General features: G+C 40.7%; 1 long non-coding RNA gene across 1 annotated transcript; it reads left to right on the forward strand.

The window, feature by feature from the left end:
* Positions 1 to 4,424: 4,424 nt before the first annotated feature.
* Positions 4,425 to 23,525, forward strand: LOC137502680 (uncharacterized). The gene is made up of 3 exons (XR_011018826.1): positions 4,425 to 4,526; positions 6,513 to 6,632; positions 23,256 to 23,525. It is a non-coding gene; the product is annotated as an uncharacterized lncRNA (long non-coding RNA).
* Positions 23,526 to 25,353: the final 1,828 nt, after the last annotated feature.

A 25,353-nucleotide genomic window follows, 5' to 3' on the forward strand; every position in this document is an offset into this window, starting at 1 on the left:
TAATTGGATTTTCCAAAAACAAAAAATACGTGTTTCTTTATTTTAAAAGATATCCCAAACACCAATTTTCAGGTCTGTAATATCTTCAGGTTCTGAAATATAAGTAGACTCATGAAAGGCATTGGACAACTTTTTCAAACTTTTCCACCCTTCCTATTAGGATTTTCCGAAAACAAAATATGTTTCTTTATTTTTAAAGGAGATTCTAAATACCAATTTTCACATCTATAACCTTTAAAAGTTTTGAGAAATAGATACACTCATTTTAAATACAACCCCCTTTTCCCCCCCCCCCCTTTATTGGATTTTTCAGAAACAAAAAAATACGTGTTTCTTTATTTTTAAAGGAGATCCCAAACACCAATTTTCAGGTCTGTAATATCTTCAGTTTCTGATATATAAGTAGCCTCATTAAAGGCATTTAACCCTTTTTTCACCCCTTTTCACTCCTCCTATTGCGATTTTCAGAAAACGAAAAAATACGTGTTTCTTTATTTTTAATGAAGATTCTAAATGCCAATTTTTACACCTGCAAACTTTAAAAGTTTGGAGATATATATTCACTCATTTTAAAATTTCACCCCTTTTTCACCCTCCCATTAATTGGATTTTCCAAAAACAAAAAATACATGTTTCTTTATTTTTAAAAGAGATCAAAAGTACCAATTTTCAGGTCTGTAATATCTTCAGTTTCTGAGATATAAGTACCGGTATCCTGATTAAAGGCATTCAACCCATTTTTCCCCATTTTCACCCTTTTTCACCCCTCCTATTGGGATTTTCTGAAAACAAAAAAAATACGTGTTTCCTTATTTTTAAAGAAGATTTTAAATACCAATTTTTACATCTGTAAACGTTTAAAGTTTTGAGATATAGAGACACTAATTTTAAAATTTAACCCCCCTTTTCACCCCCTTAGCGAAGGAATATCCAAAAATCTTCCCTTAGCGAGCACCTACATCTTAATATGAACATATCCCCAAAATTTCATTTCTTTATGTCCAGTAGTTTTGGCTCGGCGATGATGAATCAGCCAGTCAGTCAGTCAGTCAGTCAGTCAGTCAGGACAAGTTATTTTATATATATAGATAATGATGTGAGGTTATGATGATTAATGTTGGTGATGATTATTGTTCACCGTAAGTAAGGTCATAGTTTATTTTAATGAATATAGTATTTCAAGTTATGTATTTTTGAGATGAAATGAAATGAAATGTCGTATGGCTTTTAGTGCCGGGATATCCCAGGACGGGTTCGGCTCGCCAGGTGCAGGTCTTTCTATTTGACACCCGTAGGTGACCTGCGCGTCGTGATGAGGATGAAATGATGATGAAGACAGCACACACACACAGCCCCCGTGCCATTGGAATTAACCAATTGAGGTTAAAATCCCCGACCCGGCCGGGAATCGAACCCGGGACCCTCTGAACCGAAGGCCAGTACGCTGACCGTTCAGCCAACGAGTCGGACTATTTTAGAGTTGATGAATGAACATAATTTGTCTTCAATCGACCGTTGATCCTTGAATAAGCCATAGGTAATGTAGGATACGATCTCAGTGACGTCCGTATGTTGATATTTTAATTGCAGATCATCAAATGATTCTTGATGAGGAAGATGATATGTACTTAATCTACATCCATGTGTTTCTTCTGATCGTAAGAATTTTCTCACACATTAGGGAAGCTTTGAAGTTTATTCCAATGCATTATCCGATATCACAGGTGACTTATCTTCACAACTGAGGGTTTTTGGGAGTAAGTAGAGTCTTCTCACAAGATAGACCACCCAATTAATGTGTGATTTGATTGAGTGATGGTCATATACACTTGATAGCACAATTCTATGACATAGATATGCACTTGAATTAATTAATGCTCTCAAATAAGAGATCAATTTGCGTAATTTCTAGATATATGTTTGATCATAATATTTTAAAGAATATAATGACTTAAAGGGGGTATCTTCGTCTCTGCAAGAAGAGTTACCAAGAAATTTGAGAGTGGTGGTGGTGGTGATTATTGTTTTAAGAGGAAGTACAACTAGGCAACCATCCTCTATATAACACTAATCAGAGAGAAAAAGTGGTAGGGATCCGACACTTCGAAAGGTGGTGGTGGTGGTGATTATTGTTTTAAGAGGAAGTACAACTGGGCAACCATCCTCTATATAACACTAATCAGAGGGAAAAAATGGAAGGGGTCCGACACTTCGAAAAATGAAGATATCGGCCAAAGGAAGACAAGGGCCACGAAGGGCGTGAAAATGAAAGACTCCCTAGCCCTCGCAAACCTAATAGCGTCGGGGTCGGAAAAGAACAAGAGTTGACCAAGGGATGTCGGATAGGATATATGAAAGTGAGGAGCCTGGCACAAGTAAGTGGAAGCAATGCCAGGACTCAGCTAAGGGCCCCGTGGTCGCCAATCCACGCTCCAAATTTCAGAGCCCCTGGGGCCCCTTTCAGTCGCCTCTTACGACAGGCAGGGGATACCGTGGGTGTTATTCTACCGTCCCCACTCACAGGGGGACGACACTTCGAAAAATGAAGGTATCAGCCAAAGGAAGATAACGGCCACGAAGGGCGTGAAAATGAAAAACTCCCTAGCCCTCGCAAACCTAATAGCGTCGGGGTCGGAAAAGAACAAGAGTTGACCGAGGGAGGTCGGATAGGGTAGATGAAAGTGAGGAGCCTGGCACAAGTAAGTGGAAGCAATGCCAGGACTCAGCTAAGGGCCCCATCGTCGCCAACCTACGCTCCAAATTTCATAGCCCCTGAGGCCCCTTTTAGTCGCCTCTTACGACAGGCAGGGGATACCGTGGGTGTTATTCTACCACCCCCACCCACAGGGGGATTCCAGTAGCATAAATCGGTGATCTTTTCTCTAATGTGGAATCCATAGCCCATAAACTTTGAATAGCGAGAAATGGGATTATATTCGAGCTAGCCTCGATCTCATGCGACCCGACCTGGACGCGGGAACGGTGCATATTAGAGAATCTAATAAAGAATTACACAAATTAACACAACCATTTTTAGAACAAAAAGAGGATTAATAAACGATTTAGGCTCTGTATTAAAATTAATCTCAGGCAATCTAGACCAAGATGATTTAGATAATTTAAACAACGAATTAAAAGCATTAAGACAAAGACACACAAATGAAATTAAACATTATACATACATACATACATACATACATACATACATACATACATACATACATACATACATACATACATACATACATACATACATACATACATACATACATACATTATCATTATAGACTGTTATGCCTTTCAGCGTTCAGTCTGCAAGCCTCTGAAATTTACTAAACGTCGCCACAATCCATAACCCGTTAGAGGAGAGATCCTCACTTGGACTATGTGCAAGTAGGGTAGCATCCTGCTTCATGAATTTACCGAACTCAAAACATTATAAGCAAGCTTCGGAACTATGGGAGTAACGGAGTCCCACTCCCATTTGACAGGCGAGGGACTCCTTGGAAACAACTTGGCGAACGAAATGGAATTCGATGGGGAGCTATCAATATTAATGGGGCTTATGGAAGAAAGAAAGTAGAACTGGCTGAGTCAGCAAAGAGGATGCATCGGGTTAGAGATGATAACCTTCATTGGTTAATTCTGATAGCTCGACGGCCGGGAGTGTGTGTGTGCCGTTCTCATCATTAACATTAGAATTCGTCACGAGACTCAATTTTCCAGTCCCGGACAACTGTGGCCGGACACGCAGGATGCGTAGCAGCAACAGTTTCGAAAATTCGGCGTTGACAGTTTCACCTTCCGGGACGAATTCTTGGTGGATCATGCAACTGCTATAGGAAAAGGCAATGAACAGTGCTTTGATCCTGTACTTTTGGGGATGACTCTGAGACGTGGGGAACCCAGTGAACACCATGCCTTTATAGACGCTTTTTCTCTGGGCCTCAGTCACGCGTATTAATGAAATCTCCAGTAGTTTTCACCTTTGATTTTGTTTTCAAGCAGTGGCATAGTCGAAATGAGGGTAAAATAAGTCTAGGAGTATTAGTGCTCGAATATATGTGGTACCTTCGTTACCACCCAGCTAAAAATTGTTGGGCAGATCGAAGGGTAAAAGGGTGTTTAACCGATCTATCTTCAACAATATTTCTTTAATTTTGCTAATTTTTTATGAGAAAATAGGCGAGTAATCGGCAATTTGCCGTAACGAACACATTTTTACAATAACTGATTGATTTACCGCTAGTAAAAGTCACCGTCGCTATCTTCGTTTGCACGTGTAGCGAATACTATCAATTTTATGTAACAACAATGGTAACAAAACCTTATCTTTGTGAAAGATAGCGAAATTTCATTATTTATTTTCCAACGCTACAGTACAGCTATAAATGCAGTAAAAGTTTTAAACTTTACACGTAATACAACGTACGCAGCATAGCAAGCCATACCTCTCGCCATGAGATACTTCCCTATTCTGCTCCTGCTGCTCATTGCATCGGCGATTGTCCATGTCCATGGGAAAGGTAAGTTGGCACCTGCAATAAGGTTTCGTGGTAATTTCATTAGCGCTGAATGGAGAAGAGTTGGTAGTGTACTGCCTGTTACACACGGCTTCGCTCGCGAGGATTTGTTAAGTTGATAAAAATTAATTATTCCTCGGTACTGCACTAAGACATTATCTGAAAATCTCTTAAGTACAAAAACTCACCGAAAAATTGCATTTCATTTACCCCAGAACCTCTTTGTAAACCACGTTTGTGGCATTGCCTTTTAGGGCTAAAATGACCAGGCTACTGGCAGAGCTAAATCTGGAACATGCGACATGGAACTCTACATGTGAGAAACTTGTAAGTCGAAAAATAGAAAGGGCTTCTTTATTTCTAAAGGAAATTCCAAATACCGATTTTTACGTTTGTAACATCTTATTTTTTGAGATATAAATATCCTCATAAAGAGAATTCCACTCCTTCTTCACTTACTTTCTATCTCTTCTATCTTAGAAAACAAATTGTACGCGTTTCTTTATTTTTAAAGAGGATAACAAATACCAGTCTTCACGTCTGTAAAATGTTAAGTTTATGAGATATACTGTAGATGTACTCATTCTAAAAATCTGTCCCACTCCTTGCCTGAGTGGTCAGTGTTGAGGCCTTCGGTTCACAGGTTTCCGTGTTCGATTCCGGGCTGGGTCTGGGATTTTAATCGCGTGCGATTATTTCATCTCGCCCAGGGACAGGTTGTTTGTGTTTCTCCGACACTATCCTTTTCATATTCACACAACACACCCACATTGCCAACCACAACAGGAACACACAATAATAATTTCATCCCTACACACGGGGTTGGCGTCAGAAAGGGCATCCAGTCGTAGAACAGGACCAAGTCCACCTGTGCGGCACAGTTCGCACCCGAACCCCACAGTTGTGGGAAAAGCGGTAGAAGGAGAAGGAGGAGAAGAAGAAGAAGAAGAAGAAGAAGAAGAAGAAGAAGAAGATACTCATTTTAAATATTCACCCCCTTTTTTATTATTGTCCTTAAGTGGATTTTTCAAACAAAGTGTGTTTATTTATTTTTAAAAGAGATTCCAAGTACCAGTTTTAAAGTCAAACATCTCCAGTTTCTGAGATATATGTATCATCATTTCCCTTTTAAGTATATTTCTTGACAAAATTTTACAAAATGTATCCATTCCTTCCCCTGCAGTACTTTGAGTAGTGCAACTGGTATTTCATCTACACCAACTGCATTACCATCCTTCATTTCCCTAATAGTTACCTATATTTCCTCTTCTAATATACTGAACCCATATAAAAAATTCAACTCCTTCCGCACTTATTTTCACCCCGCCCTCACCACTTAAGTGTATTTTCTGAAAAACAAAATTTGTGTCCTTTATTTTTTAAAGGAGATTCCAAATACCAATTTTAATTACTGTATCATGTTAGGTTTTTTGTGATATATTGTAGATAATCTCGCTGCTGTAAGAATACTAGAGCTGACGTTGCCAAGGTTACGGCAGTTAATTTCTTTATCCAATATCTAGAGCGGGAGTAGTGTGGTGCCAATATCTCCATAACGGTTGGTTTTAGGGCCTTAAAACATGGTTTTTGGGTCCATAGGGCTTATCGAGTTTTGTTCTTTGCGTCAAGGGGTTTAAATTGAGCTTTGTATTGTCCTTGTACAGCAAATTGGATATTTAGCCTAAATTAGCCTAGTATTTTTATATCTATCCCCGTGCCCCATTCCCCCCATCGAATTGATTTGAAAATGAGAAACAGCCCAAGTCCGCCAGGGATAATACAAATTTACATTAATAAAATATTTTTTAGAATTGGTCCAGTAGTTCCTGAGATTAGCCATTACATACAAACAGGCTTTACCTCTTTATATATTAGTATAGTTAGAATATATCTAAATAACATCTATTATACTCTGTAGATACACAGTATATTGTTACGTGTCTATATTTTGTAAATATTAACCTGACATTTGGTTTTTACACCGGACAGGATATTGGAAACACCGATACACCTCATCCAGAGTGAAATCGCAGAACAACTGCAACTGCAACTGCACGGTTTAACAGAGGAAATATAGTCTACGAAGGGTGAACAGATGGAACAATAAAGGTAAATAAACTTATGTCACGAGAAGCTAGATGGTAATGCCGATTCCTTGACTAGGCAAAGGAAAAATCAAAAGAAAGTAAATATAAAATCAAATTTCAGGGCTCTAGAAACAGGGGCTATTTAATCTTAGGAGTATTCCTGGAGTATGTTAATGTCATCCGTTCAGTCGAATAATCCGGCCATCGGCGATTCTATGTGTTCCGGGGTGTTCTGTAGAGCACAGAGGGGAAAGAAGATGCGGGCTGGAATGGGTCTACCTACGATACTCAAAGATTAATTTAAAACTTTAAAATAAAGACTGAATTTATTATCAGATCGTAAATTTTAAGAAAACTCTTCACTTGGTGAAAGAACAACGTTTCAGGTACACAGCAATCTTGATAGAAAACAGAAAAACCAGGAATTTTGAGCTTCAAGCTCATAATTTACAAAGGTCCCAACATCGCTATTGTTGCATTTAGTTCCATAGACGAGGAGAGATATCTCCCAAAACACAATTTTGAAGAGCACTTTGCTCCAACGGTTACAAGTTACGGCCTTCCAAAGGCACCGCTCAATATTACACAAATATCTATTACATTACCAGCAAAGAGCTACACGTTCTACAAATTCTACCAAGGAAACTGCGCTCCCAAACACCTACAGCCTACTCAAGGCAACTTTTAACTTTTACCTTTGCATAATATTTTACCATTTCTGGCCTCTCTAGGGACAGCCTACATTTGACACGACGGTAGCAATTGGATTTAAGAAACAATACAGGGGTATCGAGTACCCATTCTACCGGGCCTTCTTGGATAATAACATGTTCAATTACCGACCCAAAAATCAAAATGTATGGAGGCAAACATTTGCGCTCCTCGAAATCAGAAATTAAAACCCTACTTGGGCTTGTGGCCCAATGAAGCAGAGGCTAACCCCAAACTACTGAGGTAACTAGATGGAAAAGTTAATTTACAATTTACAAGAGAATAGCAGTTACAAAATCGTAGTCACCTCAAGATTAATTGAAGGGGAATTCGATATAGTAACGCACTCTCTATCCCCGATTTAGAGTTTAAGTCCTTAAGACTTAAATTTTTACACGATAAGAAAGACATTTTACATTTTAGGAAATGGGCGGTAACATAGTTAAGGATTGGAACCTTCCCCTCGAGTACAGCTCATGGAGATAACTACAGAGATAGAAAATTGGTGGCCATTACCTGAGCTGGTATTCCGCCTGCCGAAGAATGAGGATCCCGGCCTCTTCTATTAACACACACACTCAGTAATACGACGATCAATAAGAGAAGTTAGCTCGAAAAGGCATCAGATTTCATATCCGAGAGGAAGGTTCGAGAAGGCTCTGGACTAAACCTGGACACACCCTCTCATTTTTATTGGATGGTAATACGAGCCACAAGAAGCCTATGATTGGCTGAAAAATAAATAAAGAACATTTCTGATTGGTCAGAAACCAACGCTGGCGGGATGAGTAATATGTGTTACGAAACTTGGAAAGGAAGTCAATTCAGTTCAGAAAACCTATAAACACAAAATTTCTTCAAATTTCTAGTTATTCCACTTTGCACCAGAGTGCATGACATCAGTTTCTAATAGAGGCATCTATGGAGATAAGTCTGAACATGATATAGTTGTTGCAACCTGTGAGGTGGTGGTGGTGGTGATTATTGTTTTAAGAGGAAGTACAACTGGGTAACCATCCTCTATATAACACTAATCAGAGGGAAAAATGGAAGGGATCCGACACTTCGAAAAATGAAGATATCGGTCAAAGAAAGACAAGGGCCACGAAGGACGTGAAAATGAAAGACTCCCTAGCCCTCGCAAACCTAATAGCGTCGGGGTCAGAAAAGAACAAGAGTTGACCAAGAGAGGTCGGATAGGATAGATGAAAGTGAGGAGCCTGGCACAAGTAAGTGGAAGCAGTGCCAGGACTCAGCTGAGGGCCACGTGGTCGCCAACCCACGCTCCAAAGTTCAGAGCCATTGTGGCCCCTTTTAGTCGCCTCTTACGACAGGCAGGGGATACCGTGGGTGTTATTCTACTGCCCCCACCCACAGGAAGGATAGCAACCTGTGACGTACATACATACATACATTATCATTATAGACTGTTATGCCTTTCAGTGTTCAGTCTGCAAGCCTCTGTGAATTTACTAAACGTCGCCACAATCTTCGATTTGCAACTAGTGTTGTGGCCTCATTTAGTTCTATACCTCTTATCTTTAAATCGTTAGAAACCGAGTCTAACCATCGTCGTTGCCACCTGGGCGACTGCCCTAAATGCAGATCAGTACTGATTGATTGATTGATACCTCCACTTCTCTTACCCTCCATAGCAGAGTCCATTACTCTCCTAGGTAACCTATCCTCCTCCATTAGCCTCACCACCGAAGACGGTTAATGCGTACAGCTTCATCCATCGAGTTCATTCCTAAATTAGCCTTTATCTCCTCATTCCGAGTACCCTCCTGCCATTGTTCCCACCTGTTTGTACCAGCAATCATTCTTGCTACTTTCATGTCTGTTACTTCTAAATTATGAATAAGATATCCTGAGTCCACCCAGCTTTCGCTCCCGTAAAACAAAGTTGGTCTGAAAACAGACCGATGTAAAGATAGTTTCGTCTGGGAGCTGACTTCCTTCTTACAGAATACTGCTGATCGCAACTGCGAGCTCACTGCATTAGCTTTACGACACCTTGATTCAATCTCACTTACTATATTACCATCCTGGGAGAACACACAACCTAAATACTTGAAATTACCGACCTGTTCTAGCTTTGTATCGCCAATCTGACATTCAGTTCTGTTGAATTTCTTACCTAATGACATCAATATAGTCTTCGAGAGGCTAATTTTCATACCGTACATATTCCACCTATTTTCAAGTTCCAAGATATTACACTGCAGGCTTTCGGCACAATCTGCCATTAAGACAAAGTCGTCAGCATAGCCCAGACTGCTTATTACATTTCCACCTAACTGAATCTCTCCCTGCCATTTTTTACCTTTCAGCAGATGATGCATGTAAACTACGAACAGCAAAGGTGAAACATTACAGCCTCGTCTAACCCCTGTAAGTACCCTGAAACAAGAACTCATTCTACCATCAATTCTCACTGAAGCCCGGGCGACTGCCCTAAATGCAGATCAGTATTGATTGATTGAATTGTCAACATAAATACCTTTGATTGATTTTAATAATCTACCTTTAATCCCATAGTCCCCCAGTATGGCGAACATCTTTTCCTTCGGTACCCTGTCATATGCTTTTTCTAGATCTACGAAACATAAACACATCTGCCTATTCCTCTCGTAGCATTTTTCAATTACCTGGCGCATACTGAAAATCTGATCCTGACAGCCTCTCTGTGGTCTGAAACCACACTGGGTTTCATCCAACCTCCTCTCAATGACTGATCGCACCCTCCTTTCCAAGAGTGGTGGCGGTGGTGATTATTGTTTTAAGATGAAGTACAACTAGGCAACCATCCTCTATACAACACTAATCAGAGGGAAAAAATGGAGGGGATCCGACACTTCGAAAAATGAAGGTATCGGCCAAAGGAAGACAAGGGCCACGAAGGGCGTGAAAATGAAAGACTCCCTAGCCCTCGCAAACCTAATAGCGTCGGGGTCGGAAAAGAACAAGAGTTGACCAAGAGAGGTCGGATAGGATAGATGAAAGTGAGGAGCCTGGCACAAGTAAGTGGAAGCAATGCCAGGACTCAGCTAAGGGCCCCGTGGTCGCCAACCCGCGCTCCAAAGTTCAGAGCCCCTGGGGCCCCTTTTAGTCGCCTCTTGCGACAGGCAGGGGATACCGTGGGTGTTATTCTACCGCCCCCACCCACAGGGGGGTAATCAATGAGATACCTCGATAGTTGTTGCAATCCTTCCTGTTCCCTTGCTTGTAGATAGGTGCAATTACTGCTTCTGTACACTCCATGGTAATTTTACTACTCTATGAAGCCATTTCCCCCGTGGTGTAGGGGTAGCGTGCCTGCCTCTCACCCGGAGGCCCCGGGTTCGATTCCCGGCCAGGTCAGGGATTTTTACCTGGACCTGAGGGCTGGTTCGAGGTCCACTCAGCCTACGTGATTAGAATTGAGGAGCTATCTGACGGTGAGATAGCGGCCCCGGTCTAGAAAGCCAAGAATAACGACCGAGAGGATTCGTCGTGCTGACCACACGACACCTCGTAATCTGCAGGCCTCCGGGCTGAGCAGCGGTCGCTTGGTAGGCCAAGGCCCTTCAAGGGCTGTAGTGCCATGGGGTTTGGTTTGGTTTTTTTTTTTATGAAGCCATTTCATCAGTGCTTTCCCACTATACTTCACCATTTCAGGTCTAATGTCTTCTATTCCTGCTGCCTTATGAAAATGGAGTTTATTTACCATCCTTTCCACTTCCTCTAGCCTAATTTCACCAACATCATTTTCCTCCTCCCCATAAGCTTGGCTGTACGCAACACCACCAGGATGATTTCCTTTCACATTGAGAAGATGTTCAAAATATTCCCTCCACCTGTCCAGTTATTCCCTGGAATCTATTATGAGTTCACCTGAATTACTCAAAACACTGTTCATTTCCTTTATCCCTCCCCTCCTAAGATTCTTTATTACTGTCCAGAAAGGTTTCCCTGCTGCTTGACCTAGCCTTTCCAGGTTGTTACCATAATCTTCCCTGACTTCCTTTTGGTTTCAATAACAATTAGTTTCGCTCTGTTTCTTTCATCTACGTACAAATCCCTGTCTGCCTCGGCCCTTGTTTGGAGCCATTTCTGATAAGCCTTCTTTTTACGTTTACAAGATGCTCTCACTTCATCATTCCACCAAGATGTTCGCATTTTCCCATCTTTACACACAGTTGTTCCTAGGCATTCCCTTGCTGTTTCTACTACAGCATCCCTGAATGCCACCCATTCACTTTCCATATCCTGAACCTGCTTTCTGTCTACTGTTTGAAACTTCTCACTAATCATATCCATGTACTTCTGTCTAATTTCCTCCTCCTGGAGATTTTCTACCCTTATTCGTTTGCAGACAGATTTCACTTTCTCTACCCTAGGCCTAGAGATACTTAGTTCACTACAGATCAGATAGTGGCCTGTATCATCAAAAAATTCCAGGAAAACTCGTACATTCGTAACAGATTTCCTGAATTCGAAGTCTGTTAAGATATAGTCTATTATGGATCTGCATTCGGTTTGCTCAACAAGAAAATACTACGCCCAGGTGCTGTACCGTCTCAACATATTCTCAACTGGAATGGAGGTTTTACTACTGAAGGTCCTTGTACAAGTGAAAATACGTCACAGGTACACATTCTTTACTTCCATATATGTCCCTTTCTAATAACAGTCAAGTACAATTTTTTAATCTCCTATCTCTTCCTCGTTATCTCTCCTTACCCGAATATGACATACTCCTAGCACATCCAAATGCATCCTCTTTGCTGACTCAGCCAGTTCTACTTTCTTTCTTTCTTTCTTCCATAAGCCCCATTAATATTGATAGCACCCCATCGAATTCCATTTCTTTCGCCAAGTTGTTTCCAAGGAGTCCCTCGCCTGTCAAATTGGAGTGGGACTCCGTTATTCCCATAGGTCCGAGGCTTGCTTAAAATGTTCTGAGCTCGGTAAATTCATGACGCAGGATGCTACCCTACTTACACATAGTCCAAGTGAAGATCTCTCCTCTAACGGGTTATGGGCCACCGGTGAATTGTATAGTTCTAGCCGCCTGAGCACAAGGAGGGCCATAACTCAGAATATGTCCGAGATGTCCCCTCCCATTCCATAGCAACTGGTATCCCGACTCTCAGGACCACTTACTAGGCCACTCAGCCGTTGCCCATGGTTCACGAATTAGGACGTGACTACAGTAACCCACAAACATGAACCATTGCAACATGTGATACACAAAAAAAAAAGAAATCCAATAAGTTTAGGAAACTTCGAAACAACACATTACTCTGTCACTTCAGTAGTGGCATCTTTTGATCAACATCCCTTCTTTTTGCACTAGTCGTTTCAATTTCAATATGATTGGTAGCGTTCTTGAAGGCGCTTCATTTAAATGCACGAGGATGAGATGTACCTCCCGGTACACTATGAATTAGCACTCTCCAATTTGCCCCGTTCCACACTGCCTCATTTAGCTGTCCCAGAGTGTTGGTGCGGTTTGTTTTAATGGTGTCTAACCAACGAGTTCTCTGGCGATCTATTCTTCTTGTACCGCTGATCATTCCTAGCAATGAATATGATCGCATAACGTGGCCGGGGTTTGCTAGTCTCTGCTTCATAATCATACCAACCAATCAGGGGTGTGTCTTGGCCGTCTTCTGCGTGACATCACGCGGTATGAAGTCAGCACTTGTCCTCCTGCTGACGAAACACGTGTTTCTACTGCCGATCTTTTCAGTTAGTTCTGCTTTGTGATTTACCTTGTGTGAACCCGTGCGGTGGAAACGTTAAAAGTCGTATTTATTGTGCTGTGGTGCAGTGTCGTAATTATTGATTTAAATGTGGCGATGTTATATATCACATGTTTTTGAAAAACGACGAGTTAAAGCGTTTGTCGATTTCTCGCTGTAAGCGAACTGATAAATTTAATCCGGACAATTCTCGCGTATATTCTGTTCATTTCCTTTCAACGGATTACGAGCGAGATATGAAAAATAAGCTTTTCGGTTTGCTCAACAAGAAAATACTACGCCCAGGTGCTATACCGTCTCAACTTATTCTCAACTGGAATGGAGGTTTTACTACTGGAGGGCCTTGTACAAGTGAAACTACGTCACAGGTACACATCCTTTACTTCCATATATGTCCTCCAATCTTATTGTATAAGCTGCTTTGAAAGCTTTGGCCTAATTTTGTCCAAAACACTGCTCTATGTATGGCACTCCACAGGTCTCCACTGAACGAGATATACGGCACGAAGGCCGAAATATCAGAAAACGGGCCATGTCTACTCTCACTACATTATTCCCTAAGAAGAAGTAAGTCGACCAGTCAACCATCACTGACACAATTGAAGTTAATAAGGACGAAGAAGTGGAAAAATATTAAAGACAAATTTAAGAATTAAAAATGAAGAATGCTGTTACTAAGGTGACGTTGAAAGCTACAAGAGACGCGCTTAAAACATGTAGAGGTCCACGGTATGACGTATTAGTAAAAGGTCGACCGTTATCACTATCACCCAAAGTGATATAAGAAAGGAGGTAGAGAAAATACTGTCAAAATGTTTTACACCAGAACAGATACGATGTCTCGTAAGTGCGAAGAAAATAGTGAAATGGTCCTCAGAAGACATTGCGAGAGTGCTCTTGCATTGAGGGCACTTTCTAAGAAGGATCATACGTGCCTTAGAAAGCGAAACACTCCTTTATTTGCTAGATCTACATTGAAGAAGTGGATACGAAAACAGAAACCCAGGCCTGGTATTTTGAAGGAGTGCTCCGTTTGTTAAAGTCTCGCGCAGTAAATTTTCAGGGACTGGAAAATTGTGCTGTCTTGAGTTTCGGTGAAATGAATATTGGCACTCGCATTTGTTTCCACAGGAACGTCCTTGTAGTCATGGTTCGAGGTTTGTTTCTCAATGGCATGAACCTGTGTATTATGACTTTGACAAGACGATGACAGCCGATCATCTGCAGGACATTATTACAAACATTGAAGCTTGTCTACATTAATTGTTTTTGCCGTGACATGCGATGTGGGAGGGGAAAAAGCTAAAGCGTGGAAGGAGGTGCATGTAAATATGGCCTATGCTTTCTTTTATAATCCTATGGACAAATTAAGAAGGTTGTGGTTTTTCTGTGATGTGCCTCATATTTTAAAAATCTTGAGGAACTATTTTTCAGAGAAAGGTCATGTGTTCCATGACGGAACTACAGTACGTATTCGCATGATACAAGAATATTTAGCGCAGCAAAGTAGGGATTTAACACCAACGTATCACATCAATGATGTTCACCTGAACGTAACTGGACGATCTCGTCAAAATGTACGATTAGCTGCACAGATTTTTCTGGGCGTACATGTAAGGCAGTTTAATACTTCCTGCATAAAGACCAAAAAATTGTGTTCTTTGGGATGGTTAATGACGTATTCGATGTATTAAATTCTAGAATCTCCAAGGACCACTCAGAAGTGGCTACGAACTTAATCTTCACAGCCAGGAAAGTACCCTGAAATGATTTCTGTATATTATCTCCAAAGTAAAGTTTCAGAAGGGATTTGTAATTTCCGTTAAGTAATTACTGTTTCAGAACGTAAAAGGGCAACGTATTTCTTACATACTAGCAGAGAAATTTTTCTCTCGTGTTCATGGGTTGGGAGCTTTTTATGACAACCCATCTCCCTGTGAAGTAAGAAATAACATTTGGCTGCTCTTATTATCGGGATATTCAAATTCAGTTCCTTTATCTGGAAGCAATTCGGTCGGAGAAGTCTCCTCACTTTCATCTATCCTATCTGACCTCACTTGGTCAACCCTTGTTCTTTTCCGACCCCGACGCTATTAGGTTTGCGATGGCTAGGGAGTCTTTCATTTTCACGGCCCACCAACAAGTCTTGATAACATGATGGCAAGTAAAATTGGCAGTCATAAAAATTTTAGTGAAAAATGAAAGGGTATATATAGGTATTTTATAGCAGAAACAGGTTCCAAGAAGGATATTCCAGGAATAATTAATGAACAAGGAGAGTGTGTATGTGAGGATCGTCAAAACGCAGGAGTATTCACTCAGCAGTATGTAAAGATTGTCGGTTACAAGGAAAATGTCCAGAAATAGAAGGCGACTAGTGCTAAAGAAGTAATAAAATTTACATATGATAACAATGATATTTACAATAAGATACAGAATTTGAAACCTAGAAAAGCGACTGGAATTGATCAGATTTCTGGGGATATATTAAAGATAATGGGTTGGGATATAATACCATATCTGAAGTACTTATTTGATTATTGTTTGGTTGAAGGAGCTATACCAGATGAATGGAGAGTTGCTATAGTAGCCGCTGTATAGAAAGGAAAGGGTGATAGACATAAAGCTGAAAATTACAGGCCAGTAAGTTTGACATGCTCTGCATGTAAGCTTTGGGAAGGCCTTCTTTCTGATTACATTAGACATGTTTGCGAAATTAATAACTGGTTCGAAAGAAGGCAATTCGGTTTTAGGAAAGGTTATTCCACTGAAGCTCAACTTGTAGGATTCCAGCCAGATATAGCAGGTATTTTGGATTCTGGTGGTCAAATGGACTGTATCACGATTGACTTGCCTAAATCATTTAATAGAGTGGATCATGGGGGACTACTGGCAATAATGAGTGCAATTGGACTAGACAAAAGAGTGACTGAATTGGTTGCTATATTTCTAGAAAATAGATCCCAGAGAATTAGAATAGGCGAAGCTTTATCTGACCCTGTAATCATTAAGAGGGGAATTCCTCAAGGCAGTATTGTTGGACCTTTATTTTTTCTTATACAGTATATATAAATGATATGAGTAAAGGAGTGGAATCAGAGGTAAGGCTTTGTGCAGGTGATGTTATTCTGTATAGAGTAATAAATAAGTTAGAAGATTGTGAGGAACTGCTACGTGACCTCGAAAATGTTGTGAGATGGACAGCAGGCAATTTCATGTTGATAAACGGGGTTAAAAGTCAGGTTGTGAGTTTCACAAATAGGAAAAGTCCTCTGAGTTTTAATTACTGCGTTGATGGGGTGAAAGTTCCTTTTGGGGATCACTGAAAGTGTCTGGATGTTAATATAAGGAAAGATCTTCATTGGGGTAATCACATAAATGGGATTGTAAATAAAGGATACAGATCTCTGCACATGGTTATGAGGGTGTTTAGGGGTTGTATGAAGGATGTAAAGGAGGGGGCTTATAAGTCTCTGGCAAGACCCCAACTGGAGCCCCCCTGTGGGTGGGGGCGGTAGAATAACACCCACGGTATCCCCTGCCTGTCGTAAGAGGCGACTAAAAGGGGCCCCAGAGGCTCTGAACTTTGCAGCATGGGTTGGCGACCACGGGGTCCTCAGCCGAGTCCTGGCATTGCTTCCACTTACTTGTGCCAGGCTCCTCAATTTCATCTATCCTATCTGACCTCACTTGGTCAACCCTTGTTCTTTTCCGACCCCGACGCTATTAGGTTTGCGATGGGTAGGGAGTCTTTCATTTTCACGCTCTTCGTGGCCCTTGTCTTTCTTTGACCGATATCTTCATTTTTCGAAGTGTCGGATCCCTTCCATTTTTCCCTCTGATTAGTGTTATATAGAGGATGGTTGCCTAGTTGTACTTCCTCTTAAAACAATAATCACCACCACCATCACCACCACCCCAACTGGAGTGTGGTTCCAGTATATGGGACCCTCACCAGGATTACTTGATTCAAGAACTGGAAAAAATCCAAAGAAAAGCAGCTCGATTTGTTCTGGGTGATTTCCAATAAAAGAGTAGCGTTACAAAAATGTTGCAAAGTTTGGGCTGGGAAGAACTGGGAGAAAGGACACGAGCTGCTCGACTGAGTGGTATGTTCCGAGCTGTCAGCGGAGAGATGGCGTGGAATGACATTAGTAGACGAATAAGTTTGAATGGCGTCTTTAAGAGTAGGAAAGATCACAATATGAAGATAAAGTTGGAATACAAGAGGTCAAATTGGGGCAAATATTAATTTATAGGAAGGGGAGTTAGAGATTGGAATAACTTACCAAGGGAGATGTTCAATAAATTTCCATTGTCATTTAAATCATTTAAGGAAAGGCTAGGAAAGTAACAGATAGTGAATCTGACACCTGGGCGACTGCCCTAAATGCAGATCAGTATTGATTGATTGATTGATTGATTGATTGATTGATTGGTTGATTGATTGTTTGATTGTGGAACCTGAGTCCGAAGAAAATTTAATAATAATATATTTATTGCAGCCAAATAGCCATACAGAAAGAGATAAAAATAATACATTTATATAAACTGTAATCGCGCGCTTGCGCCTTGGATTGTATATTCTTTCATTGTTTTTGTTCTTTTGATGCAGAGTTCTACGTGGTAACGTTCACACATGTATCTAAGGGAGATGTTCAATAAATTTCTAATTTCCTTGTAATCATTTTAGAAAAGGCTAGGAAAACAACAGATAGGGAAACTGTCACCTGGGCGACTGCCCTAAATGCAGGTCAATATTGATTGATTGATTGATTGATTGATTGATTGATTGATTGATTGATTGATTGATTGACTGATTGATTGATTGATTGATTGATTGATTGATTGATTGATCCATATAGTTTGCACTTACATTTGTCTCTGTCGGTCGTGGTATGAGGTGTTGGTACAGATTAAATTGTGGAAACCATGTACTGTCAGTCTTGTGAACACGTGCCTCATGTCGAAGTTGGATGTTGTCCATGTCCGGTCTATCATGGCCCCAGTTCCAAAGAATTCTGAAGAAATGTCTTCTCTCATTTTGTTGAGTGTTGCTAGGAAATTTTCTGATGCTCTGGTGTTGGGTAGGGTCCGGTATGTTCTGAAGTCTTCAATGAGGAAGGATTCTCGCGCTAGGAGGTAGGCGAGTCTTTATCTTGTTGTCTTGGATACTCCGATTGCTTTTTCTATGTATAGAGCTTTTACTCTTTCTAGAGAGGATAGGTTCTTTTCTGTGTGGTTCGGCCATATAATTTCTATCCCATACGTTAGTATGGGCATGATTTTTGATCTAAATATTGCCATCGCCGTCTCTAGGCTGAGTGTTCTGATGTGGTTGATTTCGTGCCTCGCCCTTACCGCCTGTGTTGCTTTCTCTGTTACATGCTTTGCAGAGCATTTGGCACTTGTTTGCAGAGTAATGCCAAGGTACTTGAAGTCGTTTACTATGTCTACTTTCTACCCCTTTAAGATGATTTCTGCCATTGCTGGGAACTTTGCTCCTTGCCTAAATACCACCATTTTTGTTTTTGATGTATTAATTTCAAACATATGCTTGTAGCACCATTCCTCCACATCTTTTATTGCGTTTTGTAGTTTTGTGATGTCTCTTGATCCGATCACTATATCATAGGCGTAGGCGTACGATACTACGTCTTCCTTATGGGCTCTTCTCATTATTTCTTCTGCTGCCTGGATGAAAAGTAGCGGGCTAATTGTGTCACCCTGTAATACCCCGTTCGTTTGAAGTATCGGTTCTGAGAGTGATATATTGTCAGAAATTCTTATTTTGTTCCATTGCAGTATCGTTTTTATGGTTTTAGTCCACACATTGTTTCTGTTGAGGGCTTCTCCCAGCTTCTGGGTCACAAGTTCCCGATTTATGAGGTCGAATGCTTTCGTGAAGTCCATAAACACTACGTAAAACTTTTCTCTTTTTTTCAAGGGCTTCCCACATGTTATTGAGTAGTAATTGTATGGCGTTAATAGCTGATCTTCCTTTCCTGAATCCGAATTGATTTTCTGGTAGATACTCATGTATTTCGTTTCTGACTCCCGCCACAATTGTTTTTGCGAATATCTTGAACGGTATGTTCTCCAGAACGATGCCTCTGTATGTGTTTGTGTCATATGGGTCACCATTTCCTCGGAATTTGTTACAAGCGAGCTGTGCATTGACATTGACGAGTTTTCAGAGACTGAAATGTTTCTCGAGGAGGTCGAAACCGAGTTGTTAATGGAGGAGATTTCATATCAGTCGGTAGGAGGGATGGATGTCACCCAAGATTCCCTAAAAAACTCGCGGGTTATGTGGCTTTCAAGTGTCGCTTGAATGTTGAAGCTCTTGGTATGTACCACGAAAGGAAACTGTTCACAGTCGCAAGATACCTACCACTAGATCTCGGTTTTCCCAATGAGTGATTACAAAACATAGCCCAGTTCTAAATTATACTTGGTGTGTTTCAGGGTCAGTCTGTGTCTAGATGCGAAAATATAATTAAAACCCTTTTTTATATTATTAAGTCAAAATTTCCAGTATTCCATGACAAAATAATTTGTCTCTATGTAAAGACCAGGGCATTTATTAGGATATGCCACTAAAATGCAAAGAGTAAGGAGCTAGCGCTGAGAAAATGTGCCAATAAGAAGGCAAAGCTTTGTGTTGGTTCATCGACTAATTAAATCTCCTGACACGTGTTTTAATACTAATATAATTCCATAAAGATGTCCATATGGTGCATATTTCCCTATGCCATTTGATCTAAATTTTTACCTCATCAGTAAAGAAATGAATCGTTTTGCGTTGCAGGGCAATATTTTATTTCTGGTCGTATTATGTGTCATGTATTTTATAGTTGACATTTAACCGCAAAATATGTGACGAAATTTAATGCATTTACTTGCTTTTAAATCTATTGGAAGTACTGGTACTTATCGAATCTTACTGAACCAGATTATTATTTGATGAAAGATTTGGAAGGTGTTTCACCGGCGCGAGAATTGATAGGCTTGTTGTACTGCGACTGTTGTACCCTACCCGCTATCGTTCATACCGCGTGACGTCATAGCGCTCCAGCCAATTGGAGCTTCACCCGCCGGAGTAGCCTACCTTTTATTGTAGTTACCTTGCCAACCAATCACATGCAAGTCTTGATTCGCTCTAAAACTGCCTTATTGGTGGTTTTTGCTGTCCATGGTATTCGTAACAGTCTTCGCCAACACCCGAGCTCAAGAGCGTCGATCTTCCTCTTGTCTGCCTGTCACACATCCATACGTGAACAGTAGGAATATAATTGCATTGACTAATCTGTACTTGGTAGCCAAAGTGATATATCTACTCTTCCATATCGGAGACATAGTCATCATAGCGATTCCTCCAAGCGAAATCCGTCTTTATATCAGGACCGCAATCTCTACTAGACTGATTTTGACTCCCAAGGAGATGAAATCCTGCACACTCTCTGTCTCCACCCCATTTAGCTTTAGACAAACTGTACCACACTCAGCCGTAGTCATAACATTGTTATTTTCAATATTGAGATAGACGCCCATTTTTCACTTTCATCTTTCAGGCGGAAAATTAAAAACTTTACATCTTCTTCTGTTTCTGCCAGCAGGGGTTTTATCTTCAGAATATCTCAAATTCTTTGTTAGTCCTTCCTAAAATCTTCACAGCAATGTACACTGGAGTATACTGTACTGTAGAAATTCATAGCTTCCCGGATTTCACTCATGATTTCAGTAAAGCAGGTAGGAGAGGCACCAGATGTAGATATAATGACCGACTTGATAGACACTTGCCACCGTTTACCGAAACTGTCAAGTCATAGAGGTAGGGGAATGGTCGTTACATTTGTGCGACTTTCTGATAAACATGGAACATCGTCGTGCGAAATGAAAGCTTTCCATGCGACATAAAATTGCCTTGGCAGGAGAAAGTCGTCCGTTTTATGTACATCGGTGAACATTCGGTATCGGCCCGACGAAAATTTTTAGCGCAAACAAGGCACCAAAGGAGCTGAGAAATGGAACGATAAGAATGAGGAGAAGCCAAGGTTCGAGTTCTATAACAATTAGTGTTGCCTAAGATAAGATCTAGAAAAGCTGACTTTTACAATTTGATTTACGAGGTCGGTCTTATGGCTACAAGGAATTAGGAAGCGCTAGGAGTGGGTAGAAAGCTGCCGTGGCCTCATTTAAGGTACATCCCCAATATTTTCCTTGTGTGAAAGTGGGAAATCGTCAGCAGGGCTACCGACAGAGGTGTTCAAACCCACTGTCTCCCAAAGGAAAGTCCACAGCTGCGTGACCTCAACCTCACGTCCAAATCACTCGGTACCTAAATAACTGTAACGTTAGTATTTAACATCCTAATGTTAGAGGACTTATGCTTAAACTAGATTAAATCAAGGAAAATTTATCTCTAGGCGACAAGGATACATATATTGATTTAGATATTTATGATACTGAGGTCTGTATTAATAGGTACCTACCTACTGGACGAAGCTAACGGCACAAGGTGAGTTGGGGCAGTCGAAAGGAATAGAACGGTACTGAATAGCGGGTGACCGACCTTCACTCAGACGCTGTGCTGCTAAAGTATTACTAAGGGGAAAGGAATGGTCCCTCGGCGCAGTTTATATGATATCTCTCCAAGAACGAAAGAGAAAACCTAAGAATTTTTCAGGTGGACTGAAGTCTCAATGTAGATTGTCGAAAGCAAATATCATCATCAAATGCAGATAAGCAAATCGATTTGAAGGTTTAATTTGAAAATGACCGTTTTAAAAGCAAAAATTGGCTTACAATTCTTTAAATATAAAAGTAAAGGCAACATCGATCAACGTAGGTGACAAAGGTCCACCTTCAGGCAAGCCACAGTGAAATGGAACCACTTTTGTACGTTTATTTACAATTTATATTTGAATGATATTATCTCATAATAGATCTACGATTAATCCCTGAAAATGAAGTGACACACCTTGGGCTAGGGAGACCTAGGATTTGTTTAGTAAGAGAATACGTGGTAATTGGTCTCCAAGATGAGATAATGTTAATTCCTCTTCGTGTGTATATTAGAACTGTTCTTTCTTCGTGATAGTTAAGGTACATAGTCAGTAAACAACATTGTTCCAGAAATAATGTTGATATCTCCATGAATAACAAATTCCATACCTGTTCTGACAAGCACGTGATCTGGCCCTGCTGAAATGATGAGTGACATTCCTTATATCGCCTTCTTAACTATAATCGTTTGAACTTCGTCAATATCTTTCTTCACATAAGAAATTCGATATTTTTCTCTTACGTTTTCATTGGATGTTTCGAAAATAGTGCGAAACATGTTTTCAAAGTCAGACAAGTTAACTGGATAATATTTTTAGTTGCCTTGACTCAAAAATATTCTAACATTTTTTATTTTGTTAAAATTATTGTCTGGCTCCATGGCACGTAGTTAGCAGGCTGTACTTTCGTCCAAGGGGAGCCGGGGTCAATTCACGGCCGTGTCGGGGATTTTAATTTTCATTAGTTAATTCCTTTGGCTCCGAGGCATTAGAATTCATCTCAGGCAAGGCCCCGTCTTCACAGGCGTGGACTCCAAAAACGTGCACCACGCCATTGTACTCTACTACTTTCTTAGTCGTAATGACATTTGATTCTCTATCGCCTTACACGATTGTTCGTGGAGGGTTCGAAGAGCCTTGGTGGTTAATTCCAAATCGCTGCTCTTTGTGCGATTTCTCATTTGGTAGTAACGTGCGGCAGAATTTTGAGGTATATGCACTCTTGAAGTACTTGCAATAAGAAACAAAGAGATTCGTTAATTTTATTATTAATTATTACATTATTAGAGTATAACATTTCCAAAATCTTCCCTTTTATATTTTCATCTACAAATCATCAGTCTGAGTGCATTTCGAACCAGATTTGTTACGTAATGTTTCATTTAATTTAAAATGGGCTGATAATACGTATATTTATGTTGCTCTGTTTAGAACTGTACGCATGTCTCTTAAAATAGATTAATGATTTCTCCTCTAAACTCAACACACATTCTGAACAGCTATTGGCATCTGAAGATGCGCCTCAATAGCAGTATCAGTGGCACTGAGCTATAATTTATTATGGTGCTATTAGTCAAAATGAGATCACCTTTTAAATGCACGTCTTCATTTTTACAGGGCGTCGGCGAGGAAATGTGACTCAATACAAAATGAAAGTTGATTCCACGACTAGAAAACGTCTTCCCTCATGATTTACATTCAGCAAGATTACCCGATGCTGTGGACGGTGGGCACGTTCTAGCAGACATGATATAAAATTGAAAACTATAAAATAGACGTCATTGTGAATCACATACCTCCTGCTATTGATTAACAATTTTTTGGTAATTGATCAAAATTAGCACACGATAAAATTGAAATGAATAAATGAACTTATATGAAAGGTCAACGTTTTTATTATTTCTAATTGCTTAAGCGATTGATGCTTCATGTAACTAAATCGAGCGGCTGTGCCTCGTATCTGTTTGTGAGATCCTTTCCAGGCAGTGGCTCGAACATAAACACAATGAATTGTCTCTGGAACTCTGCCACAAATGTAACGTTTGCTTCTTCCTTGTTCATTAAACAAAACATTGCTGGAACATCAATTCTTCTTCCTGGCTTTATACATTCAGCACTATTGTTAAATAATTGGGCTAGGATTTACTTGATGAAACATATACATTTTGGTAAGGCTGATAAGTTCCTTAAATATATATAAATGCTTGTTATGAAAAAAGTAATCGAATGATAGTACTTTTTAAAGTCATATTTTTGCATAAATGATGGTCATATTCGGCATATTTTTACGCTTTCAGGCAGTAAAGACCTTTTATCATTCAGTTTCTTCCTTCGGTGTCCAAATGAGTTGTTGTTTCTCTCAGAATTACACATTGTATTTGTTTCCTGGAAAAGGGCAAGAACCTACCTTCCTCCCCTATTTCTGTGGAACTCACAATATGGACTTTACCCTTGCGCAACAGTGAGTGGTGGTGGTGGTGGTGGTGATTTTTGTTTTAAGAGGAAGTACAACGAGCTAATCTTCCTCTCTGAGCAAATTAGAGGGAAAAAAAAATATTCAACAAAGGAATGTGGAAAGGCAGTAGAAAATAAAACAAAAACAATTATAGAATTAGGCCGAAAAATTTACTAACGAATCAAAAGGGAGATCTTCGTGGTCACATCATCAATGACGAAAAAGCAACCAACATTAACTCCGATTTTAGAACCATCCGTGAAGATATGTCTCGCAGCCGGATATTGGTGAACGAAGTCCTGGAAATACCTCCGATAAACGGAGGAATCTCTGTTCTCCTTGGGTCCACGGAGCAGATCTAGACGTATATCCGGTCGTGGAATCAACCACGGAGGTACCTCGCTAAGAGTTTGTTCAAGATAACCACCGATATCGATATTCAAATCATGACACAAGCTATCAATTCGAGACCCAACCGGCCGTCTGGCATTCGGCCGGACTTGATACCTCTGGTGGTAATGGGTACGATAGATGGATTGATAGCATGGATGTAGCGGCATTTCACGAATTTTGGCAGCGTACGTGAGGAGTAACTGCTGCCTCCTTATCCGTAAAGGTGGAACTCGCGCTTCAGTTAGTAGGCCGGGACTGGGGCTAGTACGGAAAGCTCCCGTTGCCAGCCTTACTCCACTATGGTGAATACTGTCTAAAAGGCTCAGCGTAGATTTTGATGCTGAGCCCTAAGCCGCAGTTCCATAGTCAATTCGGAAGAGGACGGTCGCCGTGTAAAATCGTAGCAGTAACGCACGGTCAGCTTCCCACGAAGTGCCGCTGAGAAAATTAAGCATGTTAAGTCTCTTCATGCAGGAAACCTTCAACTAACGGATGTGGGGCTGCCACGTGACTCTTATCAAAATGCAGACCTAGGAATCTGCAGATGTCAATCACTGGTAAGGCACTGTTTCGCAAGTGGAGCTCTAGTTCGGGATGCACAGACCGACGTCGACGGAAGTGTACAACTGAGGTTTTCGCTGCTGAAAATCGAAAACTATGTTGCAGGGTCCATCTGTCGACTCGGTTAGTAGATTGTTGTAGCTGTCTCTCAGCAAACGCCACCCTTCCGGAGCTGTAATGTAGAGCTAAGTCGTCTACATACAGCGATGGAACGACTGCGGGCCCAGCAGCGGCAACTATGCCGTTGATGGCGATTGCGGACAGCGTGACACTCAGTACCGATCCCTGAGGTACTCCATTTTCCTG

The sequence above is a fragment of the Anabrus simplex genome, chromosome 1 (genome assembly GCF_040414725.1).
Source record: "Anabrus simplex isolate iqAnaSimp1 chromosome 1, ASM4041472v1, whole genome shotgun sequence".
NCBI lineage: Eukaryota > Metazoa > Arthropoda > Insecta > Orthoptera > Tettigoniidae > Anabrus > Anabrus simplex.